Genomic DNA, 17,060 nt, shown 5'->3' on the forward strand with positions numbered 1-17,060 from the left:
AGCGTGTTTGGCCTTCTCAAGAAAGAGGGTTACTTTTGCGAGAAAGTACTTGATCAGTTTTCTCCAGTGCTTCTCTGGAACCTTTGATATTCAAAGCACTGTCTTTTGAACCACCTCCACAATCATCTGTGTTGCGTTTGAATTTCAGTGTTGGGTATTTTCATTCTACAACCTACAGGGACACTGACTCATCAAACTGATGGAACAGGGACAGCCACTGTTTTTATCTTTTTAAAATAAGGTTTTATTTTAGAACAGCTTGGGATTTACGGAACAGTTGCAAATAGAGTACAGAGAGCTGCCATATATGCCACACTGTCAACCCTATCACTAACAGTTTATGTGAATAAGGTACATTTGTTACTATTAATAAACCAATATTCGAATGCATTATTGTTAACTAAAGCTTATATTTTATTCCTACTTCCTTAGTTTTTTTCCTAATATTCTTTCTATATTCAGGAGCCCATCCAGGATACCACATGACATTCAGTTGTCATGTTTCCTTGGGTTCCTCTTGGCTGCAACAGTTTTTCAGACTTCTTTTGTTTTTATTATCTTGACAGTTTTGAGGATTGCTGGTATATATATGTATATATATACACATACATATATACATATACGTAATTTTGAGACAGGGTCTCACTTTCTCACCCAGGCTAGAGTGCAGTGGAGTAATCTTGGCTCACTGCAACCTCCGCCTCCAGGGCTCAGGTGATCCACCTCAGCCTCCCGAGTAGCTACACCACCACACCCAGTTAATTTTTGTGTTTTTTGTAGATATAGGGTTTCACTATGTTGCCCAGGCTGGTCTCAAACTCCTGAGCTCAAGCTATCTGCCCGCCTCGGCCTCCCAAAGTGCTGGGATTACAGGCGTGAGCCATCGCACCTGGCCTTTTTACTTTCTTTTTCTTTCCCCCTCAGCAGCTACACAGAAATACTCTCTTAATGGAGTCATTTGATGCAAAAAAGTTTTAAGTTTTGATGAAGTCCAATTTATCTATTTGTTCCTTTTGTTGCTTGTGCTTGTGGTTTCATACTTAAGAAACCATTGCCTGACCCAAGGTCACGAAGATTTACACCTATGTTTCCTTCTAAGAGTTTTAAATTTACATCTAAGCCTTTGACCCATTTCGATTTAATTTTCACATATGGTGTGAGGTAGAATATACATTCTTGACCAGGCGAGGTGGCTCATGCTTATAATCCCAGCACTTTGGGAGGCCGAGGTGTATGGATCACTTGAGTCCAGGAGTTTGAGACCAACCTGGCCAACATGGTGAAATCCCATCTCTACTAAAAATACAAAAAAATTAACCAGGAGTGGTGGCAGGCACCTGTAATCCCAGCTACTCGGGAGGCTGAGGCAGGAGAATTGCTTGAACTTGGGAGGCGGAGGTTGCAGTGAGCTGAGATCACACTATTGCAATCCAGCCTGAGCAACAATCCAGCCTGAGCAACAAGGCCAGGCATGGTGGCTCACACGTGCAAGGCCAGCACTTTGGGAGGCCAAAGCAAGAGGATCACTTGAGGCCAACAGTTTGAGGCCAGTCTGGGCAACACAGTGAGACTCTGTCTCCACAAAAAAAAAAAAAAAAAAAAAAAAAAAAAATTAGCCAAGCGTGGTGGCGTGTGTCTGTAGTTCCAGCTACTCAGGAGGCTCAGGCAGGAGAATCGCTTGACCCTAGGAGTTCAGAGTTACAGTGAGGTATAATCTCGCCACCATCCAGCTTGGTTGACAGAGTGAGACCCCATCTCTTAAAAAGAGAAAACTTGAATATACCAATAGCTATAGGAGAGATTGAAAAGGAAATCCATTTCAAATAGGCACTATGTAGATAGATAGTTTAATGAACCTGTTTTCTCAAGTTCTGAGAGTTAGATAATTTTATTCTATAATTTAAGCTTTTGATAAAAATAAAATATTCTCATTAGAAAATCTCCCATCAATACTGAAGCACATGGCCAGTCACAGCCTATAGTCCCAGCACTCTGGGAGGCTGAAGCAGGAGGATTGCTTAAGGCCAGGAGTTTGAGATCAGCCTGGGCAACACAGCAAGATCCCATCTCTATAATTTTTTTTTTTTTTTTTGAGGCAGGGTCTTGTTCTGTCGCCCAGGCTGGAGTGCAGTGGCATGATCTTGGCTCACTGCAACCTCTGCCTCCCTGGTTCAAGTGATTCGCATGCCTCAGCCTCCCAAGTAGCTGGGATTACAGACGTGTGCCACCATGCCCAGGTCATTTTTTGTATTTTTAGTAGAGATGGGGTTTCATATATTGGCCAGGGTACGCTCTAACTCTTGACCTCAGGTGATCCACCCATCTTGGCCTCCCAAAGTGCTGAGATTACAGGCGTGAGCCACAGCTCCTGGCCTCTGTGAGAATCTTAAGATGATTGTCATAATGGATTTTATCACTCTCTTTTTAATTTAATTTTATTTTATTTTGAGACAGGGCTTCAATCTGTTGCTCAGGCTGGAGTGCAGTAGCGGGATCTCAGCTTACTGCAAACTCCGTCTCCCAGGCTCAGGTGATCCTCCCACTTCGACCTCCAGCATAGCTGGGACTATAGGCGAGTGCCACCATGCCCGGCTATTGTTTTTAGAGATGGGGTTTTGCCTTGTTGCCCAGGCTGGTCTTGAACTCCTGACTTCAAGTGATCTGCCTGTCTTGGCCTCCCAAAGTGCTGGGATTACAGGCATGAGTTATTGGCTGGATTTATCACTCTTTACACATTTTGCTAACATTATATACAAAGAATGGTATCTCCTTTTAATTTGCATTTTTCTGATCATCTTTTTATATATTTAGCAAGCATTTCTGTTTTCCTTCTCTGCATTTCTAATGCTCTGTAAACCATTCCAGGGCATAGAATAAGATGGACATTTTCCAATTCATTTTACAAAATCACAGAAACCTGATAGCTCACAAAATCCTGATCAAAAGAGACTCCTTCCCTGCAGAATAACTACAGACTGGCTTATGAATGTACATGTGAAAACACTCAGGAAAACAGAGGCCTTTTGCGCCTGAACTTGTGGGGGCAGAATGCTATTGTGAAGAGCGTCGTAACTTATACATGGGCCACAGGCCTGCGCAGTAATTCGCCAAAGAAGACTTCCTATGGCCCACACCCCTGGGGAAAACATTGGCCTTGATGTGTGTAATGAAAACTGCAGTTGAGAGCATCTTTTCCTGATCCAGTTGATAAAGTTAATACCCTGTTCTGGCCAAAGTGTGAGTAAGTAGAAACTTGAATCAATGCTGGTGTGTCGGGAAGACGCAAACATGCGTGAAGGATCTGGCAACAGCTACACAGAGCCTAGGGATCTCCTTGACCCAAATATTCTATTTCTAAACATTCGTATTATGGAAGTGCACATCAGGGCATTATTTATAAATAGCAATAAACAAAACAGGCTGGGCATGGTGGCTCACACCTGTAATTCCAGCACTTTGGGAGGCCAAGGTGGGTGGATCAATTGAGGTCAGGAGTTGGAGACCAGCCTCGCCAAGAAGGCGAAACCCCGTCTCTACTAAAAATACGAAAGTTAGCTGGGCATGGTGGCAGGCGCCTGTAATCCCAGCTACTTGGGAGGCTGAGGCAGGAGAATTGTATGAACCCGGGAGGCAGCGGTTGCAGTGAGCTGAGATAGTGCCACTGCACTCCAGCCAGGGTGATAGAGTGAGACTCTGTCTCAAAAAAAAAAAAAAAATTAATAAAAATATAAACAAAACAGATGAACCCCCTGCCCTTCAGAGCTTATAAAAACTGTGTAGTCATTTTCCAAAAAAGTAGTAATTTTTAAATTGATAAAGCCATTTACAAAAGAGTATGAGGCCATTTTAATTAAGTAATTTTTTTTTTTTTGAGACAGAGTCTCCCTCTGTTGCCCAGGCTGCAGTGCAGTGTCACAATCTTGGCTCACTGCAAATTCTGCCTCCTGGGTTCCAGCGATTCTCTCACCTCAGCCTCCTGAGTAGCTGGGACTACAGGCGTGCACCACCACACCCGGCTAATTTTTGTATTTTTAGTAGAGACAGGGTTTCACCATGTAGCCACTGCACCCAGTAGGCCTTTTTTTTTTTTTTTTAAATACAAGCATCTATCTATCATCTATGTACTTAAGTATAAATTAATGCCAAAATGTATGTTAAATATTATCTGAATGGTTGGAATTAAGGCTGTTTGTTTTGTTTACCTGTATTTTCTTTTTATTCTTTATTCCTTCTTTATTATTATTATTTTTCTGAGACTGAGTTTTGCTCTGTCTGCACTGGAATGCAGTGTCATGATCTTGGTTCACTGCAACCTCAGCTTCCAGGTTTCAAGCGATTCTCCTGCCTCAGCCTCCCGAGTAGCTGGGATTACAGGCTACATGGCGCATGCCACCATGCCCAGGTAATTTTTGTATTTTTAGTAGATACGGGGTTTCATCATGTTGGCCAGTCTGGTCTCTATCTCCTGACCTCGTGATCTGCCTGCCTTGGCCTCCCAAAGTGCTGGGATTACAGGTGTGAGCCACTGCACCGGCCTTGTTTACCTATATTTTCTACAATGTACTTCTATAATAAAACAAGGTGACAAGACATGGGGGGGAATTGGTAACAAGCTTCATGTCTAACAATAGAGGATTGGCTGATGAAGTGTATGTCGCATTTATTTACAATTAATGACGCCAATGAATAGTTTTCTTCAGTACCACGTGCTAGGTATTAGATATTCTTTGGCTGTTCTAGGCTGTACATGTGACTATGCTTTTTGTTTAAAAAAAAAAGAAAAGAAAAAAGGAAAGGGGAAAAAAAGGAGAGGAGAGAAAAGGAAAAGAAAAGAAAATTAAAAAAAAAGAAAAGAAGGCCGGGCGCGGTGGCTCAAGCCTGTAATCCCAGCACTTTGGGAGGCCGAGACGGGCGGATCACGAGGTCAGGAGATCGAGACCATCCTGGCTAACACAGTGAAACCCCGTCTCTACTAAAAAATGCAAAAAAAACTAGCCGGGTGGGTTGGCGGGTGCCTGTAGTCCCAGCTACTCGGGAGGCTGAGGCAGGAGAATGGCGTAAACCCGGGAGGCGGAGCTTGCAGTGAGCTGAGATCCGGCCACTGCACCCCAGCCTGGGCGACAGAGCAAGACTCCGTCTCAAAAAAAAAAAAAAAAAGTAAAGAAAAACAAAAGATAGAAAGAAACAAAGGGTGGGGAGTAAGAGCAGGAGAACTCAGGGTGTCCTGGGCCTGGCTGCCGCCTCGCTCCACACAGGGCCCTTGTGGAGCCCCTGGCTCGCGCGCGCCCCTAGCGGGCGTCCGGCGTCCTGCGGGCCGTGCGGTCCTGTGTCCATGCTTTGCACAACCCCAGGCCCACAGGGCAAGCTGCGCCCGTTTTCTTTCCAGAGTCCCCTGCCCTCCAGCGAGCTGAGTTGAGCCCCAGCTGGACTCCAAGTCGAACCTCCACAGCCAGGTGTTCGCCAGATGTCTTCCAAGGCCAGCAAGGGAACTGCCTGGGCACGCGTCAGTCTGGCCTGTTTCCTGATCCAGAAAATTATTTTCAGCTGCGCGTGACCTTCCACGGGGCCAGGACTGGAAAACTAGACAGCGGTGATCTTTTTAAGACCGTGGAATCTATGAACTAGGTAAGTCCCCTCCAAACCCGTCAACAGGAATTTACTGCTTATTGGTACCAGTTTGGGAAATCATTGCTTTTTAATTAAAAATCGGGGGGCTGGGAGGAAAGGAGGGTCCCCTGGCAGCCTTGGGTGGGCTGTAGGGCTGCAGAAGCGTGACAGCAGGGGCAGTGGGGCTGCCCGTGGGGCCAGCTTGTGGTGGGCTGGGGACTGAGCTGTGCCTGGAGACACACAGATTCCTCCCTGGGCTGGGTGGCCTTATGGTCCCAGCGTTTTCCCACAACTTGTCCTGGCTGTGGGGCTGAGCTTGCCAGCCTTCCTGGGGGAACAGGGGGCCAGGGCGGGACTCCATCCCCAGGAAGCACAGGTGAGGCTTACGAAACAGGTGCAGGACTTGCAGACACAGCTCCCCTTTCTGCACACCCTGCTGAGAGGCAGAACGGAGGAAACAGGAGGTGCCCCAGTTTCTTCTCCCGGGTAAGACTTAGACCTGTCCTTGAACCTGAAGGGCCAGAGAGAGTGCCGAGGAGAACCAGAGCATCCCGTGGGGTTCCCTGGGCTGGGCTCCGTCAGGAGGGTTTCCCAGGAGATCGGCCGTGACAGCTGCCGTGTTGGGCACTCCTCCAGGGCAGGGGTGGCCCCGGGAGAGCTTGGGCAGGAGGGGGCATGAGTCACGCAGAGGGTGGCCCACTAGGTTGATGGTACCCGGAGTTGCAAACACTCAGTTGTGAGCCACCCAAGTGTACACATGGCTGGAGGCACACAGCCTCCCTTGTCCTCCCCTCCTCGAATCCCGGTTCCTGATGGTTCTGCTCTCTCCTGTGCCAAGGAGGGCCGCACAGACTCGTTAGCGAACCGGGGGTCCTGGAGTCGGAGAGCTGGCTTCCAATCCTGGCTCTAGTACCTGCGCTCAGGGACACTGGGCACATGTTGTCACCTGCCTGTGCCTCAATCACCTTAACTGCAAAGTGGACATAACCTCCAGGCTGATGAAGACTAGGAGAGCAGAGGTCAGGGACAGGCCCCTTCAGAGGGGCTCAGTGCCTTTCTGTTCCTCCATTGCTTTCTCCCGGGCTGGCCTGCTGTGTGAGGCTGGCCGGCAGACATCTGTCTCTCTCAATGTAAAAAAAATTTTAGTAGGGACAGGATCTCACTGTGTTGCCCAGGCTGATCTCAAACTCCTGGCCTCAAGCGATCCTCCCACCTTGACCTCCCAAAGTGCTGGGATTGCAGGGGTGGCATCTCTTGGCCTCAGGAAGCAGGCCCAGGCTGCACTCCTGCCCTCCTTCCCCACCTCCTGCTGCAGGTTGATTTGTCGGTCTTGCCCTCTCTCCCCGCCCCCGCCATCCCCCATGGGGAACATGGGCATCAGTGAAGAGGAGAGTTGCCCATTTTTCAGAAGTGGGATGACAAGCCCCTGCTGCCTTTCTCCAGTGCCCGTGAATGCACCTGCTTGGGAATCCTCTTTGGAATCTCCCTGAGGTCTTGCTGCCCCTCCCCGTGGCTCCCTCATTAAACCACATTTTCCCACAATGAGAATGTGCCATGATGTGCATTGATGCAAAACAGGTCTTTATTCAATCTTGTGATGTTTCTGTAGCCAAGGCCTTACTGCAGTGCTGTTTTCCACGCCTTTTCACGTGAATTACAACACTTTAATTCCATCCCACCTGAAATTGACTGTGTTGGGTCAGGTAGAAAACCCCACTGCTATGGGTGACACTTTTATGGTTGCGGAGGTGGCTCTTGTCCTGGGCTAAGTTGTGTACCTGCCTCAGAATGTGACTTCACATCTTAAAGTCCTAACCTGCAGTACCTCAGAGTGTGACTGGGTTTGGACCCAGGGTCTTTACAGAGGTGACTAATGTTAAATGAGGCCACTGGGTGGGCCCTAACCCAATGTGACTGTGCCCTTATAAGGAGAGAAGGTTAGGGCCAGTTGTGATGGCTCACACCTGTAATCCCAGCACTTTGGGAGACCAAGATGGGTGGATCACCTGTGGTCAAGAGTTTGAGACCAGCCTGGCCAACATGGTGAAACCCCGTCTCTACTGAAAATACAAAAATTAGCCAGGCGTGGTGGCACACGGCTGTAATTCCAGCTACTTGGGAGGCTGAGGTGGGAGAATTGCTTGAACCCGGGAGGTGGGGGCTGCAGCAAGCAGAGGTTGCGCCACTGCACTCCAGCCTAGGTGACCGGGTGAGACCCCGTCTCAAAAGAAAAAAAAAGAGAGAGATTAGGATGCAGGCACAGAAGGACGACCATGTGAGGCAGGGAGGAAATGACAAGCCGAGCAGAGAGGCATCAGAAGAAACCAACCCTGCCGACCCCTTGATCTCAGCCTTCCAGCCTCCACAGCTGCAAGAAACGCACTTCTGTTGTTTAAGTCCCTAGTCTTACAGCAGCAGCTTGAGCAGACCCTGACTGCACTGCTGTATCCTCAGCTGAGCCCTGGGAGGAGGAGAGAATCCCTGAACTTGATCGTTTCCTATCAGTATGATCACCGATTATTCTCTCTTTGACTCACCCGCACCTTCTGTGCAGAAGGGCTGGGAACGCCGAGAGACAGGAGCATTTACCCACATATGTTCATGCGCACCTGCAGCCACAGCTCCCAGCCCTTCTGTGAAAGTGAATCACTATGGCCCCGGTTAGCAGCGTTTGTGATGTGCCCGGCACGTGGCCAAGGGCTGTCTTCACTGTGAGTCCCTGAAGTGTCCATGGCCAGCCCTCTGCAGGCAATGACACTGAAGCCCAGAGGGTTGAGGAGCTTGCCTCGCCTTTCCCTCCCTCCCTCTCTCCCCTCCCCTCCCTCCCCCTCCCCTCCCCTCCCTCCCTCCTTCCCTCCCTCCCTCCCTCCCTCCTTCCTTCCTTCCTTCCTTCTTTCCGTCTGTCTCATTCTGTCACCCAGGCTGGAGTGCAGTGGTGTGATCATGGCTTTACTGCCTCCCTGGCTCAAGCGATCCCCCCCCGCCTCCTGAGTAGCTGGGACTTCAGGGACATGCCACCACACCCAGCTAAATTTTACATTTTTTTTGTAGAGATGGGGTCTCACTATGTTGCCTAGGCTGGTCTCAAACTCCTGGGCTCAAGTGATCCTCCAGCCTCAGTCTCAGCCTCCCAAAGTGCTGGGATGACAGGTGTGAGCCACTGCACCCGGCCTGCCTCACCATTTTTAATTGGCACAGCCAGCATTTTGTTTGAACTCAGACAGCTTGGTGCCATCACTTCTACGCTACAACTTTTGAAAAAATTAGTTTTTAAAAACATTTTATTTACATTATATACTTTCACACCTATGACCATCTGAAACTTTTTTCTTTTGAGATGGGGTCTTGCTCTGTCACCCAGGCTGAAGTGCGGTGGCACGATCTCGGCTCGCTGCAGCCTCCCACCTCTGGGCTTAAGTGATCCTCCCACCTCAGCCTCCAGAGTAGCTGGGAACACAGGTGTGCGCCACCACACCTGGCTAAGGTTTTGTATTTTTGGTAGAGATGGGGTTTTGTCATGTTGCCCAGGCTGGTCTCGAACTCCTGAGCTCAAGCAATCTGCCCTCCTCAGCCTCCCAAAGTACAGGGATTACAGGTGGGAGCCATTGCACCCGGCCTGACCATCTGAAACGTTTTAAAGGTGGCACTGCTTCTTGTAAGAAGAGACCTTAGGTGTCAGGGGCAGGGCTGGGATGTAGGTGCTGTCACGGCAGGCTGCACTGGGGATGGAAAGCAGCTGCCACCTGTCATGGACATACACCTCCAGTCACCCCGTCTGCCTCCTGCCCTGCCCCCAGACAGGGAGCAAACTTCCCCAGCCTCCTGCCAGGGTGTCTGTGGGGAAGGGATTCGCCTGGGGGCATGAGCGCTGTTCCCAGGCCCAAGGATTGTGACTAGTGTGGGGCAGAAAGGGATGCTCTGGAGAGCTGCCCTCTTTCTGCTGTTCCTCTGCACCCCCTTCACATTTTTGTAACCCAAATAAAGACGGGCACCCATGGCCCACCTCGCACAGGCCCAGGAAGAAAAAACAAAGTCAGATCCAAGTTCACCTCCTAAAATAGCCTTGAAAAGCAATTTAGGTCCTTCTTAAATTTGTTCTAGGGGGAACCAAAGGGCAATTTGTTCCCAATCTAGAGAAAAATGTCTTGAAACCTCTTTCCTCTCCCATTCTCAATGCTCTCAGCCTACATGTGCTCTCTTCTTGCATCCCATCCTCATCCCTGTCCCCGCAAAATACGGGTCCTCTGGCAGGTGGCCTGCTCTTTGGAGCTCAGACACCATCCTTGGAACAGGGCATATGACCAATGCTAAGGCATCTTTTCCATGCACATAAAATTATCGAAAGATGAAGAGGTTGCTCAAAGTCACACAGCTAAAAAGGGGTCCAGTCAAGACCCAGAACCTGCTGGGCATCGTGGCTCATATCTGTAATCCCAGCACTTTGGGAGGTCGAGGTGGGTGGATTACTTGAGGTCAGGAGTTCAAGACCAGCCTGACCAACATGGTGAAACCCCATATCCACTAAAAATGTAAAAATTAGCCAGGTATGGTATCGGGTGCCTGTAATCCCAGCTACTCGGGAGGCTGAGGCAGGAGAATTGCTTGAATCCAGGAGGTGGAGCTTGCAGTGAGCAGAGATCGTGCCACTGCACTCCAGCCTGGGAGACAGAGCGAGACTCCGTCTCAAAAAAAAAAAGGGCTCAGAACCTACTAAATCTGATCTAACGCCAAAGAGTGACAGCCCAGTAATGGGGATGTGGCACCTAGATCCAGACGATAGCCCTGTTGCTACCGTTTCTGCTAGTTGTATATGTGCTCTTCCCCCACTTGGATATGGCCTGGGGAATGTGTTCACACACACTCCAAAACTGAGATCAGTTCACTCTCCTTTTTCATAATCTGCCTTTTCCAATTAACTCTACACTATGAAAAAAAATTCCCATGTACTTAATTTAAGAACTTGTTTTTCCCGGCCAGGCATGGTGGATGGCTCACGCCTGTAATCCCAGCACTTTGGGAGGCCAAGGTGGGTGAATCACTTGAGGTCAGGAGTTCCAGACCAGCCTGGCCAACACGGGGAGTCCCTGTCTCTACTAAAAATACAAAAATACAGCAAGGCGTGGTAGTGCACACCTGTAATCCCAGCTACTTGGGAGACTGAGACAGGAGAATTGTTTGAACCCGGGAGGTGGTGACAGTGAGTGAACCAAGATCGTGCCACTGCACTCCAGCCTGGGTGACGGAGCGAGACTCTAAAGAAAAAAAAGAACCTATTTTCCCTGTCATCTGGATTGGATTGAACAGTTTTTCCCTGTCATCTGGGTTTTAATCTGATTGACAGTCCTCCAGTGTTGGGCATTGAGGGTGTTTCCACCCTTTGCTCTTATAAATAACTCCAGGTGAAGATCTTTCCCTGCAAGTCCTTTTGCATATCTTTAATTATGTCCTTGGGATACATTCTTAGAAGGGAAATTACTGGGAATAAGCATTTCAAGACTTTTGGTACATATTTCCAACTTGGCCTCCAGAAGGATGGTACCATTATCTATCTATCTATCTATCTATCTATCTATCTATCTATCTATCTATCTATCTATCTATCTATCTATCTATCTATCGCTATCTATTTATCTATCTATCTATCGCTATCTATCTATCTATCTATCTATCTATCTATCTATCTATCTGTCTGTCTGTCTGTCTGTCTGTCTGTCTATCTCTCTCTCTCTCTCTCTCTCTCTCTCTCTCTCTCTCTATGAGACGGAGTCTCACTCTGTCTCCCAGGCTGGAGTGCAGTGGTGTGATCTCAGCTCAAAGCAAACTCCGCCTCCCGGATTCAAGTGATTCTCCTACCTCAGCCTCCAGCGTGGCTGGGATTACAGGCGCCTGCCACCATGCCCAGCTAATTTTTTTGGAATTTTAGTAGAGATTGGGGGTTTCACCAAGTTAGGCTGGTGTGGAACTCCTGACCTCAAATAATACCCCCCAACACCCCCAGCCTCCCAAAGTGCTGGGATTACAGGCGTGAGTCACCATGTCCAGCCCAGTTTTCTTTTCTTTTTTTTCTTTTTTTTTTTTTTTTGAGACAGAGTCTCGCTCTGTTGCCCGGGCTGGAGTGCAGTGGCTGGATCTCAGCTCACTGCAAGCTCTGCCTCCCGGGTTTACGCCATTCTCCTGCCTCAGCCTCCCGAGTAGCTGGGACTACAGGTGCCCGCCACCTCGCCCGGCTAGTTTTTTGTATTTTTTAGTAGAGATGGGGTTTCACCGTGTTAGCCAGGATGGTCTTGACCTTGTGATCCGCCCGCCTCAGCCTCCCAAAGCGCTGGGATTACAGGCTTGAGCCACCATGCCCAGCCCAGTTTTCATTTCTGATGAACGAGAGGCAGAGCGCATCTCCAGAGGCCTCGGGGCTTTCTCTCCAGCAGGAATGACCTGTTCCCAGGCTCAGACTCATTGTGCATTCTGGTGCTGCCTCCGCCCCTACGTTCCCAGGCTGTCTGTGGCATCCTTAGTGGCAAATCCAACAGGGATGTCCTTTCTTTGAAGATTTTTCCAATCCAGAGCTGCTTCTTGGTTTACAAGAAATGCTGTCCCCAGAGCAATTTTATTTCTGGGAGCTCATTAAGACAAGCGACTTTGGGAGCAGTGACGTAGTTGGGCAATTCCATTTCCCATGCTAAATTCCATATTTTTCCCTTGCTTTTTAAAGATTTTTTTGACTTCCAATTCATTTTTTTTCCTATGGATTTCTGACATTCTATGACATGGATTTTTATGACAAGCTCTGGGTAAGGGAGTGTTTCTCCAGCTCAGGACACAACAAAGCCACTCAATCTTATTTTTTTAATTAGAATTGCCTTTGGAGTCCAGGTGCGGTGGCTCACACCTGTAATCCCAGCACTTTGGGCGGTCAAGGTGGGCAGATTGCCTGAGCTCAAGAGTTTGAGACCAGCCTGGCCAACATGGCAAAACTCTGTCTCTACTAAAAATACAAAAATTAGCTGGGCGTGGTGGCACACGCCTGTAATTTTAGCTACTCCGGAGGCTGAGGCAGGAGAATTGCTTGAACTCGGTAGGTAGAGGTTGTAGTGAGCCGAGATCACGCCACTGCACTCTAGCCTGGGCGACAGAGTATGACTCTTTCTCAAAAAAAAAAATTAATTAATTAAAAAAAAGAACCACCACCACCAAAAACCCCAAATAAAAATCTCACACACACACACACACACACACACACACACACACACCTGCCATTGGTTTCCCAATCAGCTTAGCAGAGACCCCAGGTCTTCCCTGTGTCAACACTGCCTCCTGTCCTGGGCCCATCAGAGAAGGCTGGAGAAGGAACAGTGCTTCCAGGCCCAGTCCACCTCTCCTTTACCACCTTACGTGCTGGCATTCAGTTCTTGGTTCCCAGCCTTGTGACAGGCAAATACTTGACCAGGAACCTGATCAGACAGGGTACCCTGGTAAGGGCAGAGTTTTGCCCATCCCAGCCACGACAGGCCTTGCCTGTGGACTTCACCCGCTGCCCATCGTGACCTGACAAGGAAGAAGGAAAGCCGAAAGCCGTTATTGTCCCAGTGAGTTGAGAGTTGTGGAGGCGGGAGAGTAAGGAAGACCTGGTCTCAGCGCAGTCTTTTCTGTCGTGTTTCCCCTCCCCTCCCCTCCTCTCCTTCCCCTCCCCTCCCCTCCCCTCCCCTTTCTTTTCTTTTCTTTTTTCTTTTTGAGTCTTACTCTCTTGCTCAGCCTGGAGTGCAACAGCACCATCTCAGCTCACTGCAACCTCTGCCTCCTGGGTTCAAGTGATTCTCCTGCCTCAGCCTCCTGAGTAGCTGGGATTACAGATGTGCGCCACCACACCTGGCTAATTTTTTGTAGTTTTAGTAGAGACGGGGTTTCACCATGTTGGCCAGGCTGGTCTCGAACTCCTGACCTCAAGTGATCTGCCGGCCCACCTTGGCCTCCCAAAGTGCTGGGATTACAGGCATGAGCCACCATGCCCGGCCTGTCACATTGATTTCTGATGTCTATTGTCATCTTTTCCAAGTGGTAGAATAGGCATACTGTCCTTCCAGAACAGCTGACGCTCTGAAGTTTACGAAGTTGGGTGAAATCTTTTGGATCAGACCTTTTTGATCAGAGTGCTCTGGGAACACCTTCTTCTACATAAAACCAGCCTCTGAATTGCAGTGTCTCATTTCCCTTGGTCTGTTTCCCTATAATGGGGCAGTGGTCATGAGGGTCTGTCAGTGCTGTGATGTGAAAAGCAGCCAGTGTCCTGGTGTCCTGGGAAAGGTTACTTTCCTTAATCAGAACAAATCTTATTAATCTGAGGCAAGTGGTAGCACTGTGAGTGGCCACCTAGAAAGATGTGTGGCAGGAGATTCATGTCCACAAAGTATAACGCACCCCTCCACAACCACAACCAGCAGCAAACAGCAGGCCTGGAACCAACGAAAAGCCCATGTCGTGACCAGTGAATAAAACAATAGAACTTTGGAGGGGATAGTGCCACTCGAAGTTTGCTGTTTCTACACACGCACACACATGCACACACGCACACATTCACACATACACATGCATGCACATGCACACACACGTACACACACACACATGCACACACATGCACGCAGACATGCGCATGCACACACATGCACACACATGCGCACGCATGCATGCACACACACACGGCTGGCAAAGCACATGGCAAGGTGAGGGTCCTTGTCCTTGAAGATGCCACAGCCCTAAAACGGATTCTGGAAGGATTCTGCGTGTGCAGCTCAGCCCTGGGTGAAGCAGTGGGCTCTGCACCCCCACCTGGGGGCCCAGGGGCCGCGGGGCTGCTCGAGCCAGGGCCTGGGGCTCTGCCACTGGTGGTGTGACCTTGGGCTAGCCACTAGGGTCCTCAGGGCTCCCTGGCTTTCTGGGGGAGAAGTGGGGGATGAGCCGAGACACTTGTCCCATTTTCTTCCAGCTCTCATAACCACAACCACTTTGTGACATAAGAGTACGGGTGGGTTACGACTGGCTGAGGGCTCAGGGGTCCCTGGATCCCAGGGAGGGGTGAGATTTCTGGAAGTGGAGATGGCAGAGTGAATGCTGTGGACTGGACAGTGTCTTAAAAAGCATGGTCAACTAAGGTGACAAATGCTTACTGGTAAGAGGACAGCCCCAGCCTGGCTTCACTGATAATGTGCCTGGAATGGACCTGTGGGCCATCCCCGTAGGTGCTGTTTTGGTGGTAATTTTCAATGAATCCCTCTTTTCCCCAGTCCCATGTGGGAGGAGTCCATCCGAAGCTCCCAGGCCTGCCTAGCCGACTGACCCAGCCATGGCCCGGGCTCCAGGGTGGCTCAAGGGCTACCTCCTCCGGTGGTCCCTGACTCAGGTCCCAGCACAGCACCCCCACCCAGGTTGGCCCAGCTGCAGTTTGTCTGAGAGATGCCGGCAGTACCGCAGGTCGAAATCGTGTGAGAAGCTCCCACCTCCTGTCTCCTCGCCCTCACTGGGGCCTCTCAGGAAAGGCCAGCTTGTGAGCACAGGGGCAAGGCCGGGCCCCATTGTGGCCCAGGGGGCAGGTAGGGGAGGAGCTGAGGGGGGAATAGAGGAGAGAAGGGGGAGGTGCATCCCGGCCCCTCTTTGCCTTCATCTGTCCTGTGTATTGGAGTATCTCAAGGAATCTTATTGGACAGATTCCTGAGAGAACTCGGGCAAGTGACTTGAACTCTGTTTTCCTCTTCTGTGAAATGGGGACAAGGACAGGCCCTCCCTCAAGGGGCTTCTCTGAGAGTTTCATAAGTACAAGTTCACAGTGCAGTGCCCGGCTCACGCAAACGCTACTGCTGTTCTTGTCATACTTATTCTTTCCTTGTGGCCCCAAACCACTGGCCCTAGGGGACTCTTAGCTTCTCCACTCACAGGTGGTCACATCCTAGAAGTGGAGGAAGCTGGGGCCTCGCGCAGCAGACTGACCAGACCCTCACTGAGGGCCCAAGGCTGAGACTGGGTCATGGACAGTGGAGTCCTGGCGGTTCCCAACAAGACAGAGACGAGGATCAGCCCCTGAGGCCACCGCCCACTGTCAGCAACCCTGGGTTCCTCTCCTGACCCAGTGGAAGGCACAGCCACGCCTGCTCCTCTGGGGAAAACGGGCCCACACCACAGCCATGGTTCTGCTGGAGAAGCTGAGAAGCCACTTGGGGCTCCTTCTGGTCTCTTAGGCTGGGGATGCCTCTTGGGACTGGCTGGGTGGGGAGGTTTGGGTGTACCTTGTAGGGGTGGCGTGGGGACTGCAACACCCAGGAGGAGGCTCAGGGGCTCTATGGGGGGAGGCTGCTGTGATGAGCTGCCTGGCGTCTGATGGGCTTAGCCCAGGCTGGGCGGTGGGTGGCCTCACATGGCTGTGGTGTGCTGAAGCTGAAACTACAAGGCCACGGCACTGGCTGCCATGTTTGGATGGGGCTGTCATGTGGGGCAGAGGGAGAGGCCAAGTCGAAGGTGATGGGGGAGTGGACACTCTTCTCAGTCACTGGAGAAGGGACAGGTCCTGGGGGCTGCAGAGGCCCGAGAGGCGGGGTCTGAACTCAGAGGACACCCAGGAGGGACCATGGAGGGGCTCCTTTGGGGAGCCAGAACCTTCTGGAAGCCCAGCTACAGGTGGGGACATGGGCAGAAGTGTGGATGGGGTGCAGGGAGGTGAGGGACAGAAGGCTAAGCCCGGTGATGCCTCAGGGACAGACAGGAAGAGCTTGCACCCGAGGCCCCAGGTATCTGTGGGGAGGGGCCCAGCCCTTCCTGGTCTGTGATCTCAGTGTATCCAGCCCTGGTGTATGCAAGTGTGACTGTGTGTGCAGGTGTGACTGTGTTATTCTGTGTGACTGTGCAGGTGTGACTGTGTTACTCTGTGTGTGTGACTGTGTGTGCAGGTGTGACTGTGTTACTCTGTGTGTGTGACTGTGCAGGTTTGACTGTGTTACTCTGTGTGTGTGACTGTGCAGGTGTGACTGTGTTACTCTGTGTGTGTGACTGTGTGTGCAGGTGTGACTGTGTTACTCTGTGTGTGTGACTGTGCAGGTTTGACTGTGTTACTCTGTGTGTGTGACTGTGCAGGTGTGACTGTGTTACTCTGTGTGTGTGACTGTGTGTGCAGGTGTGACTGTGTTACTCTGTGTGTGTGACTGTGCAGGTTTGACTGTGTTACTCTGTGTGTGTGACTGTGCAGGTGTGACTGTGTTACTGTGTGTGCAGGTATGACTGTGTTATTCTGTGTGTGTGACTGTGTAGGTGTGACTGTTATTCTGTGTGTGACTGTGTGTGCAGGTGTGACTGTGTTATTCTGTGTGTGTGCATGGGTGTGACTGTTATTCTGTGTGTGTGACTGTGTGTGTGACTGTGACTGTGTTATTCTGTGTGTGACTGTGTGTGCAGGTGTGACTGTGTTATTCTGTGTG

The 17,060-nt window shown here is 50.2% G+C and overlaps 1 protein-coding gene across 1 annotated transcript in view; it reads right to left on the reverse strand.

The window, feature by feature from the left end:
- Positions 1–17,060, reverse strand: part of UBE2F (ubiquitin conjugating enzyme E2 F (putative)) — a 166,367-nt gene that overhangs the window by 111,624 nt on the left and 37,683 nt on the right. The gene's annotated exons all lie outside the window — the stretch shown is intronic.

This window comes from Macaca thibetana, chromosome 12, assembly GCF_024542745.1.
Source record: "Macaca thibetana thibetana isolate TM-01 chromosome 12, ASM2454274v1, whole genome shotgun sequence".
Classification (NCBI taxonomy): Eukaryota; Metazoa; Chordata; class Mammalia; order Primates; family Cercopithecidae; genus Macaca; species Macaca thibetana.